This window comes from Phragmites australis, chromosome 17 (genome assembly GCF_958298935.1).
Source record: "Phragmites australis chromosome 17, lpPhrAust1.1, whole genome shotgun sequence".
Lineage (NCBI taxonomy): Eukaryota > Viridiplantae > Streptophyta > Magnoliopsida > Poales > Poaceae > Phragmites > Phragmites australis.
This window is the reverse complement of record NC_084937.1, coordinates 2,760,556-2,781,416: the sequence shown is the minus strand read 5'-3', so window position 1 is coordinate 2,781,416 and position 20,861 is coordinate 2,760,556.

The window sequence follows — 20,861 nt, the reverse complement described above, 5'->3', positions numbered from 1 at the left end:
CTCTGCCACAGGGATGAGGTACTCGTGTGCCTTGCACCACCAAAAAGCGGTGAGTTTGAGGTGTTATACCCTACGCATCATATGGCCCTCGCCATATAACCGTATAACACCTCGCGGTTCACCAATCCACAATGCACTTGTGGTTCCAACGCATGTCGCAACCTATTGTAGCACCTATGCGTCTCCCAAAACTCAGCCACCACGCAACAGTAGGATTGGTCTAAGTAGCGAACCAATTCTACCATGTGGTGCTCATTGAGTGGGACCGCATCTGGGACATCTTCAAAGTAGTTGACGTGGTTTCCCAAAATTGGAAAATAGATGAGCGGCCATTCATGGAGAACTGGCAGTTCATCACGAAGTGCAACCATCGCCTTGTACGCCACAGCTTGGACCACCATTTCTTCTGAAGTCCCCATTGCCTCGAAGTAGTGGGGTTTGGCCCTGCCTTCAATGATCCTTGCTCGAATGTCCATGGTCGCCAAGTAGTCCACCAAATCCTGTCCAATTCCTCACGCATACACCGCATACTCTGGCGCAAAGGTGAAGTTAGCACGCCAAAGCATTTCTTGGAGGAGTGCCGGAAAACCTTCCACACCCTTAGCACGAGTTGCCATTACCAATGTAACAGAGGCCATCCTTAACCCATTAAGAAAGAGATAAGTTAGAGATCAAATTTAGGCATGTTGACAACAAGAAGAGGTATGATTAGCTCTAAGATAAGATGAGGAATAAATAGAACAAATACTCAGGAACTAAAGATAAACTTTAGTCGGTTGTCTTAGTGAGGTTGACAAAATTTTATTAACCCATCCTAAGCAAGTTTAGGCTACTTTATTAAACCAAGCACTGATGCCACGCTATGGGGTCTAGATAATATTCTAATTAGTCATTAAGTCAATCATTTGTGTAGTCACAACTCTCATGACTAACCGGAGTATCACCCAGGTAGTCCCGGCATGTGTTTTTCTTCCAAGATTGGAACACACGCCTTTACAACAAGCACATCATCATAAGATATAATAAAGAGCGAGTAATTAAAAATAAGTTACAAGTCGTTAAGCAAATTAAACTTTACAACAAAATACATGATCCAAACACCGATAGAGTATCTATGCAGCGGAAAGTACATAACTACAAAAGGTGGGTAGCGCCATTTGCCCTAAGGTGCCACCCCAAAATATCCACACACAAGTAGTAGGTATTACTCCTGCCTGTCGCCAAAGTCGGCAGGCGTAAAGTAGCCAAAAACTAATTCTTCCTCACCTGAAAAGCAAATAAAGCACGTGAGTACAAAGGCACTCGCAAGACTTAATCTATAGTGGGCACTTATAAATAACCCGACTCCAAGGAGAATGCAATTTGGATAGTTAGCAAGAACTCAGCCTCAAGGTTGAGTAAGTTCTTAAGCAAATGCAATTTTGACTCAAGTGTAAGCCACTACGCCAAAACAGCATATTAGTGACGGGTGATAATCATCATTAGTGAAGGTTACCACACCTGTCACTCTTATTGCGTCACTAATGATAAAATATTAGTGATGGGTTGGGACCCGTCACTAATGACAATCACCAGTGACGGGTCATAATTGAGACCCATCACTAACATGCGTCTCCTATGGCCTAAGCAGTCATGTTGCTCATCACTGTGACCGTCATTAGTGACGGGTGTATGTACCACCCATCACTAATTATTAATCCCCAGTGACGGGTAGCTTTCCAACCCGTCTCTGGGACTCGGTCATTAGTGACGGGTGTTAACCACAAACCGTCACTACTGTTCAGTCATCAGTGATGGGTTGCTACCACCCGTCATTGGTTACTAAGTCATTAGTGATGGGTAGATTTTTAACCCTTCTCTAGGACTTTTCATTAGTGATAGGTGCTAACAACAACCCGTCACCGGTGACCATGTCATTAGTGACGGGTGTATTTACCACCCGTCACTAATTATCTAGAACTAGTGACGGGTAGCTACAACCTATCACTAGTGATCGTGTCATCAGTGACGGGGTGTTATAAGTCATTAGTGATGGGTATATTTTCAACCCGTCTCTAATGACTGAGTTCCAGAGACGGGTTGGAAAGCTACCCATCACTGGGACTCAATCATCAATGATAGGTGAATTTACCACCTGTCACAAATATTCTCATCCCCCGAAGGGATTTACCTGTTTCCTAGCTGCATCATGAAGCAATGTCAGGATTTGGTAGCCGTCTTCTCCTGCAAATAAGACACATCCAGATACATTCATGCCATAATCACCATTCATTTCAAGATATATACCCACATTGTAGGGACCTAGTCACAAGATATGCAACCATAAATTACATAATCAAAAGTCCTCGAAACGTACAATAGTGCAAGTCCACATCAAGATAGTTACAAATTACATAAATCAAAAATGCAACCACAAATTACAGAAGTCAGAGCCCTGCCTCCCTACAATAGAACTTGCCTTTGGAAGAGATGACTTTGGTCATTAAGAACAAGGCGATCCGTGCTCAAATGTTGGAGAGTGCAGACTTCTTGATGTTGCCATCCAGTAAGCTGAATTCCTGCTGAATGAAAGTAGTTATGGAAAAGTATACAATTAGCATGAGCAAAATCATTTTATCATTGGATATTTGTAATGAATAAAAGCATCTATGAAAAGACTATGCAATTATCTTACATCTGGGATTTCATATCCTTTGTTGCCATGAATAGCAGCATATGACGCGCAACATAGAATCTGCAGGCGTTGCTCGGTGGTTGTTGGTTGCACTGTATAGGGAAAAAATTGACAGTTCAAAAGGAAAAAATATAGTAGTAGAGTATTTGCAAATATGTCTGTTAGCACTTACCATGAAGACGGTCTTATGTATCAGTGTGCGGGGCTCCTTCGAATCGTACTTTGGATCACAGTGTATATACATGTCAAAAGCCCTACATGCGAAGAGGGATCCAATAGTCAACATTTGGTGTAAGTTTGAAAAGTTCAATATGTAACATAAGCCATAAAGAGCTTAATTGTTGAGGATTTTTTTTTTGATGAAAGTATAGTCACATTGTCCCCATTCGCCGTTAGGTCCCACCACTGGTCTTGATGAATCGAGGTACCAGACCAAGTTCCACTTGGGGGCAATGACCAGTAACATCCAATGGCCACCCGTGTTGTGGGCGGCCATTAGGTAGTCCCTCTTCGAAAAGTGGCTCATTGCCCTAGCCACATATTCCACAATGAATTCCCTATGTTGTTCCATCAAAGAAATCATCATATTTTGGGGGTCAAGGAATCCGAAGGGCTCCTTCTTTCTCTTTTCTTGTATCAAGTGTATAAAGATAACAAAAAAATAGTTAGATTGTAGAATTTAGTGGTAATAATTAATGAACATGTAGTTTGAAAGGGCTTACAACGTAAAGCATCACAATTACCCCACGTCCAGGCCATCGAGGTTGAAGAGGTCGTATAAGTCATTGAAGTCCACGAGGAAGTAGTCGTCCCCAGTCAAGAAGTGATGATTTTGGTAATATAAGACAATGTAAACCTTCTTCTCTCTACAACCTTGTAGGTAGTAATTATGCAACTTAACACAAGGTTGTCCCACCCGCCGAAGTGGATCTGCCGGCAGTAAGGGCTTCCCAAGCTTGAATTTTGGGTTTGCTTTAGTCCAGGCTTCCCCTATGTTACGCTTCTCGGTGATTGAGTCCTTACCATACGACTTGGATTTCTTTGGTAGCTACTTCTTGGACCCTAGCTTGGACTTCTTTTTCGTCTCTAGGCTGCCCTCAGGTTGCTTACTTGTAGATGGTGGAGTTGGCAAACGCTTCTTCTTCTTCTTTGGGCTGCCCTCAGGTTGCTTAATTGTAGATGGCGAAGTGGGCAAAGGCGACACAACTAGCGCATCTCGAGGCTGAGGTTGGGGTAGGGAACTTGAACATCCAGGCGGATCGCTCCTAGATATCGTGTGCACCACGATGTCCTTCCTCTTCCATTGGATCCTTTGAAGACGAGCTTGACTCAGTTTTTGGATCTCATCATTAGGGGGGATAGGCAAATCCATGTCCACGGCATTGGCATGTACAAAATCCACAAAGACCACAGCATAGCCAGGATGTATCGGGACCGTATGTAACATCTAAACATTTGAATGCACCTGGCCCTTTGCAACCTCAATATTGTAGCATCCAGGTCTTATGACCAGTGAGCATGGCATGGGCCTATCGAGAAGGTATATGGTCTCTGGCTCCACAGATGGAGAGAAGACATGTTGTTCAACCTCCCTGGAGGCTTGACTACTCTTGTGTCCAGCAATGGGGCTACGACCCGCTGGTGCACTAGGAATTATGACTCCCTGTGTAGCAAACCTTTGTAGAATGTCTTGATAAACGATCTCCCTGATTGATTGGGTCAATGCTTCCATATCTATTGGGACCAACCTCTTCCTCTTCTTATACATCCCAATGTGTTCGAGGAAGCCTAACTTCCAGCCTTGAGAATTGGACATGCCTCAAACGCGACATGGGTGCTAAGGGTTTCCCAGTGCAGTGGAGAGCATGTCATGTTCCCTGACCCGGGTGAATGACCCTTCAAAGGAGTGGGTTGCTATTTCTTTCACCGTTTGAGCGACTGTCTCGGTTTTGCTAGATTTAAAGGTGATTTCTCAACTATCTGACAGTGTACCCCTCACATGCAAATACGATTGTGATTGTCCTGGGAATTGCAACAAAGGATTCTCGTGGCCTTTGTTGGCTAACTTTGCATCCTCCGCCTACCATTTATTTCTTTTCACCATGTACCCGTCTGTGCCCAATTTGTGATTCTGCTTGTTCTTTGCCTGAAATTGCTTCTTTGTTGAACTCTCCGTTTGGAATATCTCAGAGCTCTTCAATGCAACAAAATCTTCCCAATCCTCTCTTTTTATATATGGGTACTTGCTGAAGGGCTCCAACTCTTTTGCCATATACTCATTCACAAGCTTGCTCTTGTGGCTTCTCCAAAGTTTGGCGATCATTTTCATAGCAGCCCTGCAAGCCTTCGCCTTCATGTTCTCTGGGAACTCCAGAAACGTATTGACACCATCATTGAACAAGGTGTTCTTCTGATCCACAGTGAGGTCATCGAACTTCGGAAGGGTCAATGGCAACCTCTCCCGAGCATTAAGGCCTACGAGCTTCTGCAACATCTGCAGGGCCTTCTTCTCCGTAGGCATGCTGTCATCATCGATTTTTATGACGGTAATCTTTTTAGTTAGCTACTTTGCTTATGCCCTTAGCTTTCGTGTTGCTCCACTGGGACCTGGTTGCGCAGATATCTAACTAGGAGCTTGTGCTTCGTCAGAGGATCCCGATGACTCGTTGGCATACATCTAGTAGATACGAATATACAAATACAATTATATAAGTCTTACTAACTATATTCACTTTAATATGAATTTATGAAAATATGATGTATTTCTTATCTAAAGAGAGGGATCCTAGCTAATTTCTAATAGGCAAACATAGGTTCTAATCCTATTCGAGGATATGTGGCCTTAGTAGGTTTCTATACTCTTGTATAGTTCTGGAGAAAATTTTGGTAGCACCTCCCTGCTGTTCTCTAAATACACGTCTTAACAATGAGTCGAGAGGGTGTGTATCTGGAGAACAATAGGGAGACGCCGCCGAAATTCTCTCTAGAACCATACAAGAGCACAAAAACCTACTAATTGAGCCACATATCCTCGAACTGTACAAAGTACGTGGACAATTCGGGAGCATCTTCTTATAAATATGATGAGTTGCCAAGTCATATTTATAATCAAACAATTCCGAACGGGAGACAACATAATAGGTTACGCAACCTAAATTCATTTTTGGGATTTTCCTACAAATTTAATTTTAACCATCATGAACTTGTTGTGCAATATGCATACATTAGTGACAAGAATATACAGCAACAGATAAACAAGAATAAGAATTAATGTGTTTTGTCAGAACTAAACATAAGCAAGAATAAAAATAGGTGAACATGGAAATTGCATATTCCAAGCATATAAACATCAAGAACTTGTTTATGTTATCATATTTTACTCTTAGAAAGTGGGTTACGACTGATGTCGCCATCCAAACGCCAAATTGGCTATCTCATATCATCGGTATGTGTGACAGCGCACTCTTAATTCTCAGATCATTCCTAAGAACAGCATGAACTGCAGCATCCATATTTATGCATATTGAAAAGCAAAAATTCTACATGGTTGTGCCAAACTGCTAACCATTGATTCACATACCCTCTATCTCCTATATTACCATAAATACTGCATAGAAATTGCAACTCAAGTATTCAATAGTAAGTGTTAAATGGATAAGATAATGGCGCGCCTAATTCATCTGTGCTAAACTACTAAGTTCATATTGTCGCACCTAAGTAGACTACACTATCCACACAACCTCACTTAGCTGCTGCCATCATCGAGTAATATAATCTGACATACCATTTGCATTCACCCTCGGCACACAAAGTATGGCATAATGCACAGAAGTAACTCACAATGGCGGATGAGGACAATGGCGACAGACATCGGTGAGGAGGGGACAACAGGAGGCCTACCTCAATGGATGAGGACGATGGCGGCGCAAAGCACACTGGCGCAGACTCCTCAGTGCTGGGGTAGTCGGGGACGAGGGCGTAGGGGAAGATGGCATCGGGGAGGGGAATGGGGATGGCAGGGAGACTGTAGCGGCCTCAGGGACAACCAGGAGAAGGAGGCGAGGAGGAATGTGCGGTGGGCGTGGCAGGACTTAGGCAAAATCGGAGGCTAGGGTTCCTGAGCCCGTTATTTATAAACCTATCATTAGTGATGGGTGAATTTACCACCCGTCACTAATGATCGGGTCACAATGACAGGAGAATTTACACCGTCACTAATGACCGGGTCTCTCCGTCATTGGAATCGATCATTAGTGATGGGTGGTGAATTAACCCATCATTATCTATATCTTTACTGACACGTGAAGTTCTCACCCTTAACTAATGTGCTCACCCCTCTAAGGGATTTACATGTATATTGGCTGCACCCTGAAGAAAAATCAGGATTTAGCAGTCGTCTTCTCCTGCGAACATATCACAAATTTGAGGTTACATTGAAATTCAGACTTAACTGAATATTACAAATTTGAGGTTACATTGAAATTCAGACTTAACTGAATATTAAAATTTGAGGTTACATTGAAATTCATTTGGCATGTGGCAGCCATTTTCGTGCTTTCTTGACATAGATCCCTTCGTTCTTGACATTGAAATTTGAGGTTATGATTGAAATGTAGATATGGAGTCTTCCCGTTCTATGCAACATGTGGCATGATTGCAGTAGAAAAAGAGGGATTTCATCAAATTGATTGTACTCGTCCTCATCAACCACATTTTCAACTCCGACGATCCGTCTTTTCGCAGCGAGAACCACATGAAGTTTCTTACTTGCCGTATCAGTCACACAAAACACCTGGGCAATTTAATTAGCGAGTAGGAAAGGTTCGTCCTTATATTCGAAAAGTTTGAGATTAACTCTAGTGAATTTGTACTTGTCTTTCATAACGTCCTTTGTCCCGTGTACCCAACAGCACCGAAGCAAGGGTACCTTGAATCCCAAGTAATCCAGTTTTCAGATGTCCTCTATCCGACCGTAGTATGTGCTCTTGTGCATGTTGTTATCATAAGCATCTATACGGACACCGCTATTGTAGTATGTGCTTTTCTGACCTTGGGCAACTATGTAAAATGTGTAACCATTTATATTGTACCCTTCATGTGTTCTAATTGTGTATACAGGGTCTGCTGCTAGTTTCCTAATCAAATCAGTTGTAGGAGTACTCGATTGATTGATTCAATCTCAAAACCAAGTGTTGGACCTTTGCATATGCTTATTCGCAAGCCAAGCTTTTTTCCACCCTGAATTCTCCTGAAGAAGCAATTGTTTGTGCTCATCGGTATATGAGGACATTCACTCATTTGTTGCAACACGAGGAAATGAACTTGGTCGTATGCCTTTGGCTCAAGAGTAATTACATGTTTCCCCAGAATTTCTTACCCTGCGAGCCTGCCCTCGTGGTGAGAATGAGGCACACCAATTGGGTTATCTGGGTCCATGTAATTAACGCACCACTCCACTACCTCCCCTGTAGAGTAACCCTGCGCGCTAGACCCCTCAGGAAAAGCCTGATTCCTTACGTACGACTTGAGAACGCCCATGAATTGCTCATATGGATACATTTGATGTAGGAACATAGGGCCAAGAAAACAAATCTCCTTCACAAGGTGAGCTATGAGATGGACTATCATATCAAAAACGGATGGTACAAAATACATCTCAAGAAGTCATAAAGTCTCAAAGTGTCATTTTTCTAGCACTCCTAGCACTTTCAGATTGGCTACTTCCTGACCAATTGCATTGAAAAAAAGCACAGGCTCATGATAGCCTCTCGAACACCAATTGGCAACATGTTTCTAATTCCAAACACAATCATCCTGCGCCAACATCACATGGCAATCATGAGTTTTCATGCTAGCAACTATTTTCAGCTCTTTCACTGAAACAAGTCTTCTAATATTGGATGAGTAACCGGAGGGAACTATCACACCGTGGAAGAACTCACGAAATTCTATTTTCTCCTTCTTGGATAGGTGATGCAAGATGGGGGGTAGAAATTTCCCTTTATCCATATCCTTGACATGAAGCTATGGCCTTAAACCCATTTTTCAAGGTCAGCTCGTGCATTTTCATGATCTTTTGTTTTCCCCTTCATGTTGAGCATTGTACCGAGGAGACTATCGTAGATATTCTTCTCTACATGCATGAGGTCAATACAGTGATGAACGTCTAAGTATTTCCAATAATCAAGCTCCTAGAGAATTGATTTCTTGTTCCACACTCCATTTTCATCACTCGTGGAGGATCGTTTCACTTGCCAAGGACAATATTGATATCCTTAACCTTATCATAGACATCTTGCCCGCTGAAATACCTTGGAGGTGACGCTTTCTCCCTTATGCCGTCAAACTGAGACTTCATTTTTCGGTACTGGTAGTTCCTTGGAAGGAAACGTCAATGCTGCATGTACACTATTTTCTTTGACTCGTTCAACCACATACTCTCAGTGTCATCTAAGCATTGAGGGCAAGCTTCACCTTCTCTTTTACTCTACCCTGACAAGTTACGAAGTGCTGACAGATCATTGATGGTGACGAACAACATGGTATGTAGGGTGAAGTAGTCTCGCTTGTACTGATCCCAAACCTCAAGCCTTCAGACTAGAGTGCTTTAAGATCATCCACTAAAGGCCTGAGGTACACATCGATGTCGTTGCCAGGTTGCCTCTGACCAGGAATTAAGGTTAACAACATAATATATTTTTGCTTTTTACAAAGCCAAGGAAGAAGGTTGTAGATATATTGTACAATTGGCCAAGTGCTATGTGAGGTACTAATGTTACCGAATGGATTCATGCCATCCGTGCTCATAGCAAACCTAATATTTCTTAATTCTTCAGCGAACTACCCAAATGAGGAATCAATGGTTCACCACTAAGCTGAATCTACGGGGTGCCGTATCATTGTATCGTTCTTACGACCCTCCTTGTGCCACCGCAACAATTGTCACTCCTTTTTGTTCTGGAATAGATGCTTCAAACGGGGAATTACATGGAAATACCACATCACCTTTCTAGGAGGCTCTTTCCTCTTGCTACCTTCCTCCACATCGCCACCGTCATTTCTACGCTTGTATTGATGGGTTTCACAAATAGGACATTGATCCAGATCTGCATACTCTCCACGAAACAGGACACAATCCTCCTTACATGCATGCATTTTTTCTACCTCCAATCCCAAAGGGCAAACTATCTTCTTCGCATCGTAGACGGTCTTAGGCACCTTGTTCCCCTCTGGTAGCATGTCCTTTAGCAGATCCAGTAATACTTTGAAACTCCTATCAGACCAACGATGTTCAATTGCAGAAGCGTAAGCACCGCAAACAACAGCGTGTATTTCTCCTTACAGCTAGGATAAAATAGTTTCTTCGAGTCTTGCACTAGTTCCTAAAATTTGGCAAACTCAGCATCACTATACTCATCGTGCCCCTCATCTTCACACACTATTTGGTCCACATTCTCCACGAAATCCACGTAGTCATCATTGAATACTAATATATCTGCGTCCCTGAGATAATCATCGATATCACCGGCTAGCAGGAGTCCTTGATCTGTACTGTCATCCGAGAGGACCTGATCCATTTCCCCTTCGTTAAGACCTTCCTCGCCGTGTTTGTTCCAAACATGATATCTCTCTTTGAATCCACACCTTAACAAATGATCGTACACATTGTTAGGTTATGAGAACTTCTTCTCATTCCTGCAATCATAGCAAGGACACCAAATTGTCAGCTTTTGGGAACTTCTTCTCATTCTTGCAGTCACTAAAGAGTTTTCTATGATCAGTCTCGATTGTGGCCGGTGGGGGAACGCCGGTGGGGAAATGCCTGGAGGGTAGTCTACGCCTGGTATGTGAGCCAATGGAGGAGTTGTCAAGATCCATCCAAGTCCCGCCAAGGCGACGGTAACGACTCCCGCCACTACCTTGATCCATCGCCCTAACCCTAGCGGGTAGAGGGGGGCGATAGCGTACATCGGGCTGTGGTGGAGGGGGAGGATGGCGGCAGCGTTGATGGCGAGGGCGAACGGTGGCGACGACAGGAGGAGGAGGCGAGCGGACGTTAGTGGAGATGAGAGTGATCGAAAGAGAGAGAAATAGGCAGATGAGAGTGGTCGAGTAGATAGGAGTGGTTGGCGTAGAAGTTAGTGTCTGGTGATAAGGGAACTAGTTGCTAATAAGTCAGTCATTAGTGACGGTAACAACTACGACCCGTCACTAATTACTTTAATATTAGTGACGGATCTCATAACAACCCGTCACTAATGAGTAGATAAAAATGCATCTAGGCCCCCTATGTGGGTTTTGGCTAATTGATGACAAACGATTAAAGGACTAACGTGTTTATTGAGGTTATGAACAGGTTTTAGTTATGATGGAGAAGTTAAATGACGATGACATCCCTCAAAAGAAAAGAGAAGCGGCATGTAGTCACTCAATAGGTTTTAATTCGCTTTATTTTTTAAACCGAGTTTAGGAATGCCGTTCTATCAAGAGGGACGTGTATTAATAGTTTTGATGGTGTCTCAGTGCTCAAGTATCCTTTTAGAATTAAAAATTGAGAGTCACAATAATCCACAGACACTGGGAAAGTGTTGTTTTTTGTCTCAACCCAGAGTCTCCAAGTTGGACCGGATACTTTGGATTCTGGACAACAGCCCAGAGTCTCCGGGTAGAGATCCAAGCCAGGCTCTCAGGATGGGTTTAATGTTTTAACCCAAAGTCTCCGGGTTGGCCCTGATATTCCGGGTTACCGGAGTCTCCGAACTATACTCTGGCAGAGAGTCTCGGTTTGAGCTACAAGTTTCATCCGGACCCTCCGGGTTGACCCGGATACTCCGAGATTCTGTGTTAATCCGGACCCTCCAGGTTGGGTTCCGGATAAGCTCTTGGCTATGCGATTTGTGCCAACCCGAAGTTTCTGGGTTGACGTGGATACACCGGATGAGTTTAAAAAAGCACAGTAACGGCTAGTTTTTTAGGATGATGGTTTAAATACACTCTCACCCCTTCTTCGTTTGCTGCTGAACAACTCGTGGACAAACTCATTTATAGCCATTCAATAGCCCTCCTAACTCCTCTAAAGCCTTAAATCTTTGAAGATTTGGAGAGTAGGGTTGGGAGAGTGAGACTAAGAGCTAGTGAGTTTAAATCCAATCTTAAGCACTTGAGTTCATCACCAAGCCATCGATCTGTATTCTTTACTCTTGGAGCCTTGAGCTCCTAAACAATTAGGCATCGCCCGAAGAGCACCCAAGCTTGTGGAGTGCCCTGGGAAGTTTGTATTACCCAAACGATTTGAGTAAGCAACCCTAGCTTGATCTTGATAGTCGCTTGGGTGAGGAAAGGGTTGAAAGAGACTCGGCTCTTTGTGAGCTCCTCAACAGAGACATAGGCACTTCTTTGTGGAGTGGCCGAACTTCGGGATACAAATTCTTGTTTCTCTTAATTTTTATATATTTTCTTGCACTAGTTGATTTTGGGTGATTTGGCCTTATCTACTTTCTTGTGAGTGTGTAGTTGCAGGTTGTTAGTCAATAAGTCTTGAGAAATCTATTAGAACCAGTGGTAACTCATAGACTAAAGTAGATTTGCATACAAGTTCTTTTTTTGATTTCCTGTTCAGGCCAGATTATCTGGGTTCACTCGGAGTATCTGGGTCTGTATAACCTAGAGTCTTTGAATTGACCCAGAGTATCCGGACGCTATAATCTGCTATGAAGTTTTATTTTTCAGATATTGCCTATTCACCCCCCCTCTAGGCGACATCAAGTATTTTCAGTAGACTAAATTTAGTGACATGTGCCCCATATACCCATCACTAATGACTGAATTATTAGTGACAGACCTCAATGTGACCCATCACTAATATCTTTAGTGACGGGTAATTCGCTCGTCGTCACTAATGAACCCTCATTAGTGATGGGTCTTGGCCGGGTCCCAGCCTGGGCCACACATTAGTGACGGGTCGGCACTGGACCCATCACTAATAGTGCACCAGTGACGTGTACTGAGGAGCCGTCATTAATGATGTTTCTCCTTTGATGGTATCTTACATAGTGAGCATCTACATCTAACCATAAACAACCTTCTATCTTGAGATCATCAACATAATTGTAACTGTAATACGAACCAAACCACCCATCATCAACATCACTATCCATCTCCCATCATACCATCATGGTCACAAACGAAAACTCTATGACTGCTGCAAATGGATAAAAGCATGCTCATAACCGAGAGTGTGGCAATTCGAATTGTTTTATATACCCTACGGGGGAGTACCGCTTTACCCACATGACTTAAGAACCATTCGGCTCGCATAACCACATAGGTCTATGCAAGGGGTACTCATGTCAACATTTCCCAAATAAGCCCCAATTGTTTGGACATGCGCCTCGGCATGCGAGGCTCATCTAGAACTACTCTCGGAGCAAACTAGATACCCCTTCCTTTCAAGCCTATTAAGCTGACAACACCCGAGACTAGCACGCCAAAAGATCACAGCTACATAAGGTATTCGGCTCATCCATTCCATATATGGATACGTGGTAAGTACGCACAAGTGCTAAAGTCAACTGCAACAATGGACGATGTTTAATCGGTTCAAGTGGTCCTATAACATCCGAGACTCCCTTCTCAGGACATCCCTATTGCCTGCCCAAACTTCGCCACATCCTCATGATCTCATACTTCCTATCATCCTCCATCATTATTATCTTTGTGAAATATAGTAAGCCCTAAACTCACGAATGATGGTCGAACCACCGCTCGACTTCTACCAATGACCTAAGCCATGCTAAGCATGACACATTCATTTTAAGTTAGATCATTACTTGACATGAATCACCAAGGTTACCAAGGATCAAGCGATAAACAGAGTCTAGGAAGGGCTATGCAACAAATAGAATCTACCGATATTGACCCGACACTTAACTCATTTACATGCAACATACATAAAGCATAACTTATCAATTGACGTGATAGATGATCCAAAGTAATGGGATGAAAATGCTTAGATGCTTGCCTTGTTGATTAGCTTCACAAGCAATGGAAACAACCTCCGGATCGCCCTCGATCACGCCCATGTCACCCTCCGATCCTTCGTTCACTAAAGAAGAATGCATGCAATGATGAGCATGAAAGAGATGCAATGAAATATGCTACATGATGCATATCAATAGTGGATGCATCCTAACATCAAGCTAAAAGTACAAAAGATACAAAGAAACAACGAAAGTTTGCAATCTAACATCATCGGAAAGTAACAGGAGTCTGGAGTCTCCGGACAAATCTTCGGACTCTCTAGATTTTTCTGGAGTCTCCAAATAATTCTCGGGACTCTTTGGGTTTCTGTATTTTCTCTGGGATATTTGGACTCTCCAGATTTTTATCTAGACTCTTAGGAGTTCTGCAGAACAATTGTTCGCGAAGATTCGTCAATCGAATCGACTTGCATGTTAAAATCTAAACCACATAAACATGCAATGGCACTAATACATTGGTTCTAAACCCAATACACTCACTCTACACCATCAATTTACTAGCTATCTCATCCAAACCTTCTTTCCATCCTTTATTGCCTCAAGAACAGAACAATGCTTTGCTAATCTTCCATTGTTGCACACCACTTGGATTATTGAGAGAAACCACCCTCTTGACGCAATCAATACGAGCATTGTATTGGGTTAACCAATTCATTCCTAATATGACATCCACTCCTCTAGTGTCAAGCAGGATCAAATTTGCAGAAAATTGAATTCCCTCAATGAGTATCTTAGCTAAAGGAACAAACCGATCGGCTTGCAACTTAGCACCGAGTGCATCGATACAGAATGAAGAAGGCAGGGCTTGGGTGGCAATATTGTGACTCAAAACATACCCTTACTTGATGAATGAATGAGATGCACCCGAATCAGAAGGCACAATTGCAGGGTGAGAATTCACAAGTAGTGTACCGACGAGCACGATGTTGTGCTCCCGAGCTTCGTCGGTGGTGACGTGGTTCACTCGGCCACACTTGGGAACGTGCGCCATCTTGGAAGCTTGGGGAAGGAGTTAAGCTGAATGTGAAGGCCTTGGAGCAATCACCATGGCTCTCGCTTTGGGTAAGGGCAATCACATGCAAAGTGTCCGACGCGCCCACAGTTGTAGCACGGGCCTCAGGGCCACCTGTCACACTTCCATGAGATCCTATAGGTCTTGGAAGCTATCCTTGCAGAGAAGAGAAAGATGAACATCGCATTATCCACATTGGGCGTGGAGCAGCTGAAGTCTCCATGTGATACGGAGGAAGTTGACTCTCCGTCCGTGTATGTTGAGAGCTCCCGCCCATGGAAGGAGACAGAACCCTCTTGCGCTTCTTCTCCTCTTGGTGGTCCTTCATCTTGAACTCGATCATGAGGGAGATGCTCACCAAGTTGTTAAAGTCGACGAACTCATGAGCCAACAGCCAGTCTTGCATCTTGGAAGAGATGTCATTCACAAAGCGGTATTGCTTATGATCGCCGATGTTGACCTCATTTTATACATATTGTGTAAGATGGTTGAACACCTGCACATATTCCATGACTGACTTGCCTCCGTGCTAGAGGTCCAGAAACTCCCGCCTTTTGATCTCCATAATCCCCTTGGGACTATGATAATCACAGAAGGCTTGGTAGAACTCCGCCTAAGACACCTAGTGGTTGGCGGCATACATGGCCTGAAAGTTGGACCACCACGCGCCAGCAACACCCTGAAGCTGATGGCCGGCGAAGAGAGCCTTCTTGTGGTCCTCACATCGGAGAAGCACAAGATTTTGCTTGATAGTTCAGAGCCAGTGGTTGGCATCAAGAGAATCCTCAGCCCGTCTGAAGATGGGTGGATGAGTCCTAAGGAAATCCAAGAAGTCGTCCCGGTGTATGGCTCCACCTCCTCCTTGAGGGACCATGTTACACATGAGAGCTTCGACGAGCGCCGTCTGAGCTTGATAGTTTTGTTCTATTTGCATGAGAACGTCCGCCATACTCGGCGGTGGAGGCGGTGGAGGGTTGTTCTCATTAGAACCCTCAGGAAGATCTCCGAGATGTTGGCAGGTTCTCATCCTGTTATGGCGATAACATCAAAGAGGAAATGTCAAATTCTGACTCATGCTTTCTTGTGACGTCGGATATTACTTGTTGGGTCCATAGAATCATATATTCGGAAAAATGCATGCATATGAGCAATAGGAAAATGATGGCATGCTCGATCTGTATCTATATGTTTCTTTCCCAAGCGTATCTCTCTGCAACAAATATCAACATCACAGACATTTATATATACAATGACTACCAACCATCACCCTTCGCACTACCTTTTATTTCTCGCATGAATGGTGCTTGTGCATCTCGCCACACAAGTGACATTTCGTACGTTGTTGCCAACGTATTCACTTCCCATACTGTCGCCTTACGGGACACCTCATGTAATCGTCACATAGGTAGACGACCATAACTACCATTGTAGGGTGGATGTTTATACGTTATTGCTAACATATTCACTTTCCGTACCATCACCATATGAAATATACCAGACCCCTACCTCGCACTGGTTGAGCCTCCGATATTTAACGCCATCGAGATGCGTTTCTTACATTTCTCGTCGATGCAATATGATTCACAATGACATTACAATACGGGAACACACAACTTAAACGAAGCAACCAACCGTACATTACACTTAGGGGCATAGTATAGCGATTTCATACATATTAACGAGAGGAGGTACAAAATAATTTTAGTGAGTTGTTTAATTGAAGTTGACACACTTACTAAACAACATCCTAATTATGTTTGGGCTACTTCATTAAACAAAGCTCTGATATCACGCTACGAGGAACCTTTCAAATAATATTCTAATCAATCATTAAGTTGATTATTTATATAATCATGACTACAATGATTAATCAAAATATCACCCTGGTTGTCCCGGTACGTGTTTTGTACCCAAGATCAAAACACATGTTTTTTTCTAACATATAACATCACAATAAAGTTTAAGAAAGAGCGAATAATTAAATTTATATTACAAGCATTAGAGTCTCATCATTTCTAACAATTTACAACAAAAGAATAGAGACACTACGCAGCGGAATGGTAACATCTACTAACACCAAAAGCTGGGTGAAGCCATATACCCTTAGGCTCCACCCAAAAGCACGTCACACGAGTAGCTTGCACTACTCATTCCTTCCACCTACATCGACAGGTGTGAAGTAGCCAAACATGAGCACCTCCTCACATGTTGAACCTGAAAGAGCAGCATGAGTACGAAGGTACTCGCAAGACTTAATCTATAATGAGTATATATAAATAACTTGACTCCAAAGATTATGCATTTAAGTCATTAGCAAGGAGTAGGCCATAAGATTAAGTAAATTCATATGCGTAAGCAACCTAGACTTCTATGTGTGAGCATTTATACTTAACTCAAGGAACATCTACCCTACAACATCAACCAGCACATAACTATAAAAGGAACCATCTCATGTACTCAATAATCCTCAACAACTAAACCCAACATACCATGACATATCAAGAACATATTGTATAAATAAATGAACTATGGAACAGAGCGTCATGTTTCGAAAATACTTGCAAAAGACCGCCAAAAGATTGGGGTTTCAAAGTTTGAAACCTCGAATAGGACAACCTAAGTGCATATAGCTTTAAGTGCCTGGCGGTCAGACCTGCATTAAAGTGGCGGTCAGACCATCAGCGTGCAGAAGGTTTTAGCCTCTAGCGATTAGACTGTAGGCATAGTGGCGGTCAGACCACCAACCAATGGTTAGACTGCCCTAATGGCAGTTAGATCTTGACCATGGGGCTGACTGATATTTTTGAACTGTTCTACTGGTGGTCAAACCGGCCCTAGTGGCGGTTAGACCGCCAGATCTTACTGGCAGCACCTTTGCGAGGTCACTGGCGAGGACTCCGGCGAAACCTTTGGCGACGAAGGGCACCAAAGTACTACACAAGACTAGGAGAACGTTTTACATGGTCGTTCGAATAACATGCATGGCCCAAACACGTAAAACCCCGATAAACGAGATCTAGATCTAGTGTCACTAGGGTTTTCCGGTACAAATCAAAACGGCGATCGCCTAGGGCTAGGAAACGATGGGAAAACGGTATGAGGACATTTACCTCGATGTTTATGAACTTTCTATTGGATCGAAATCCTCCAGGGGAGCTCCGATCCGTGATTGGACTCCAGAGAGTGGAAATGAGCTTGCGGTGGGAGAAAAACAGCGAAGAACTCCTCCTGTGGTAGGAGGAAGGGGGAAAGGCTTAGTGAAGCCCTTTGGGAAGCTTGGAGAAGTTCCCACCTCCAATCTCTGGCCTTCAAACATGATGAACAGCAAGCTCTCTCTTCTATGGTTTGGGAGGAGTGAGAGAGCAAATGTGAGAGAGGGAGAGAGTGAGAGAGATCGATTGCCTTAAGTCGATCCTCTGCTGAGTTCTGGCGGTTAAACCACGAGTGGTGTCGGTCAGACCATGGTAACACATGTGGCAAATCCATGTGGCTGCCACCTAGCGGTTAGACCGCGGGTGAGCCCTGGTCAGACCGTGAGAGAGATTATTTGCTGAAGTTTCCTAAGCCTCCCCTCTTTGCATATCTCTCCAACTCCAAAGCACTTAGGGTTTTTCTAACGAGCTTTAAACTATGTTCACGTACTTTTGAAACATGTTTAACTCAATTTAATATTCAAATGCGTAAAAATCTAATGTGGTGATGAATAAGAATTCTTAATTACGTGATTAACTTTTCAGATGTGACAAAACTAAACCTTAAAGTCTTATCCTTGAAATAACTTTTATGCATCTATTAACCATTTGAAATAGTATATGACTTGCTGAGTACCTTTCGTACTCACTCTTGCTATCATTCAAATGAGGAAGCTACTGTCAGCTATGTTGAGGATGGAGGCGCGAATGAGAGTAGAGTTAGAAGTCACGTTCGCACCCTAGCTGCCTGTGTCTTGGGTAGTTCTTTCCGTTGTGCTTTAAGTTGACTGTGATGCCCATGTCTTAGGTAATTCTTTCCATTAGGCCAATTTTGTAATATACCGTATGGTTTGTAATTTTTTTTTACTGTAAACCATAATACCTTATGTATGAAGTTTGACTGTGATTTAGTAACTGGTACAGAAGATATATGAGATCTCGGATTTAGGGTCTTACAAAAACTATATCATATCTACATTTCTATATTCCCAAAGCAAGGCATCACATATATTGTATTAACACAAGCATGTTTCTTGTTAATTATCCTCGGTTGGCTATACTTCAGTCATCCAAACTTACGTACTGCTATTACATTATAGATTGAAAGAATCATGATAAATATTACAGCTACATTTGTTTTGTCAATCTCTTCGGTTCAAATAGCTATTAGCACCAGCTAAAAGAACAACATTTGACATTTTCATCACGAATCTCCACTTTCTTTTCTTGATTCAATCCAAGTTCCTCCGCTTGCAGCAATAATAAATTTGAGTAATCATGCAACCAAAGTGCACCACAAATGTACTCAAATATTTTCAACCAAATTTAATAAAATCTAGAGGAAATTCGATGTGGGAAAGGTAGCCGATATACTGTATGTGAATCACCTTGGATGCTCCTGGAGAAGAGGGATCCACACAGGAGGGGAAATCACCAAACCTTCGTTTGCGGGTCGGAATGCGCCCGCTTTTGAGAAGACAATACGTCGTTACAGTACGCGCTTGGGAGAGCCCTCACGCTTGAAGTGAGGGTCTTGCAGTTGATTTGAGGATCCCATAATGTTGGGTCAATTGGTAGTAGGATAGAAACTAAACTTATTGATTTCATATGACATGTTGCTATAAATAGGCATCAAAGGCAGCTAGCTAGGCCTTTCACTTATTTCATCTCTACAGTTAGGTTTTGTTTGTTTGGGATTCTGTTTTTGACTTTTTTGAAAAACTGTTTTTTTTAACTGAAAAGTTATTTTCAGAAATAGGCTGTTGGCTTTTACAATAATTTTTTTTCTCAGCACATAGCTTTTCAGAAAAACGTCTCTCAAGTTTAATTCATTTTTCCTCAGAAATAGGCTTCTAACTTTTCCAAAATTCACTTCTCAAGAGCCATGTTTATTCTTGCTTTTAACAGTAGCAGAAATATAACCAGAAGCAAGAAACAAATATGATCTTAGTATCCTAACTCACTCCTTTTGATTTTCACCTTACTATTATGACCTATACAAATTTGATATATTTTACTTGCCTAAGTGTTTTTCAGCATGACAAAACCTAATACACGCCGATTTGATCCATCATAGCCCTTGTTTTTATGAATAGAGATGGAATATCGAACAAAATCCATTGAGGTGCTTCCCCTTGTATAATCTATATTAAGAATTCCATACTAAAAAAGAAAAAAAAGAGACAACTCCAAATTAATATATATATATATATATATATATATATATATATATTCCAAGTGGAAAACATATGCACCCTATATTTCTAATCATATTCATATTTAGCGTATGCTTCTTCGTATTTGATCACAAGATGGTCCCTATCTACGAGCCTGTTTAGCAGAGCTTTACCTTTAATAATTTTCACAACAGGATTTCTAGCTCTAAGAATTTATGGAGCTAGAGCTATGGATACATTAGGGATGTTTGGATGAGTCATATTGTTTCTATTTTATACTAAAAATACAGACTTAATTTATTATATTTTAACATACAAACTTCAGATCCGATATGGATCTAGGATCTAGAGCTCTGTCAAATAGGATCTAAGGGGTTGTTTGGCAGAGCTTCAGCTCCCAAAATTCTTGAAATTGGTCATCCATAGCTTCAGAAATTCTTGAAGCAAGAGCTACGGGCAGGTAGATGGTTTGTGGTTGAAATATTTTGTTCTTATTTTACACTAAAAATAGATATTTAAACCACTTGACATTATCATATAAACTTTAATTCTTGTATGGATCTTGGAGTTAGAGCTCCGATAAATATGCTCTAAGTGTAATCAAAACTAGCTTAGGCACTGTTTGATAGAGATCCATATTCGTCCAAAAATATTTTAGGTCCAGATTTTTAAAAACGTTTCTATACTAAAACAGAATCATTTGCTAAAACCGTTTGGCTAACATCTATTTTAGATCCAATTTTTCCCTAGAAACAACAACTGTGGACT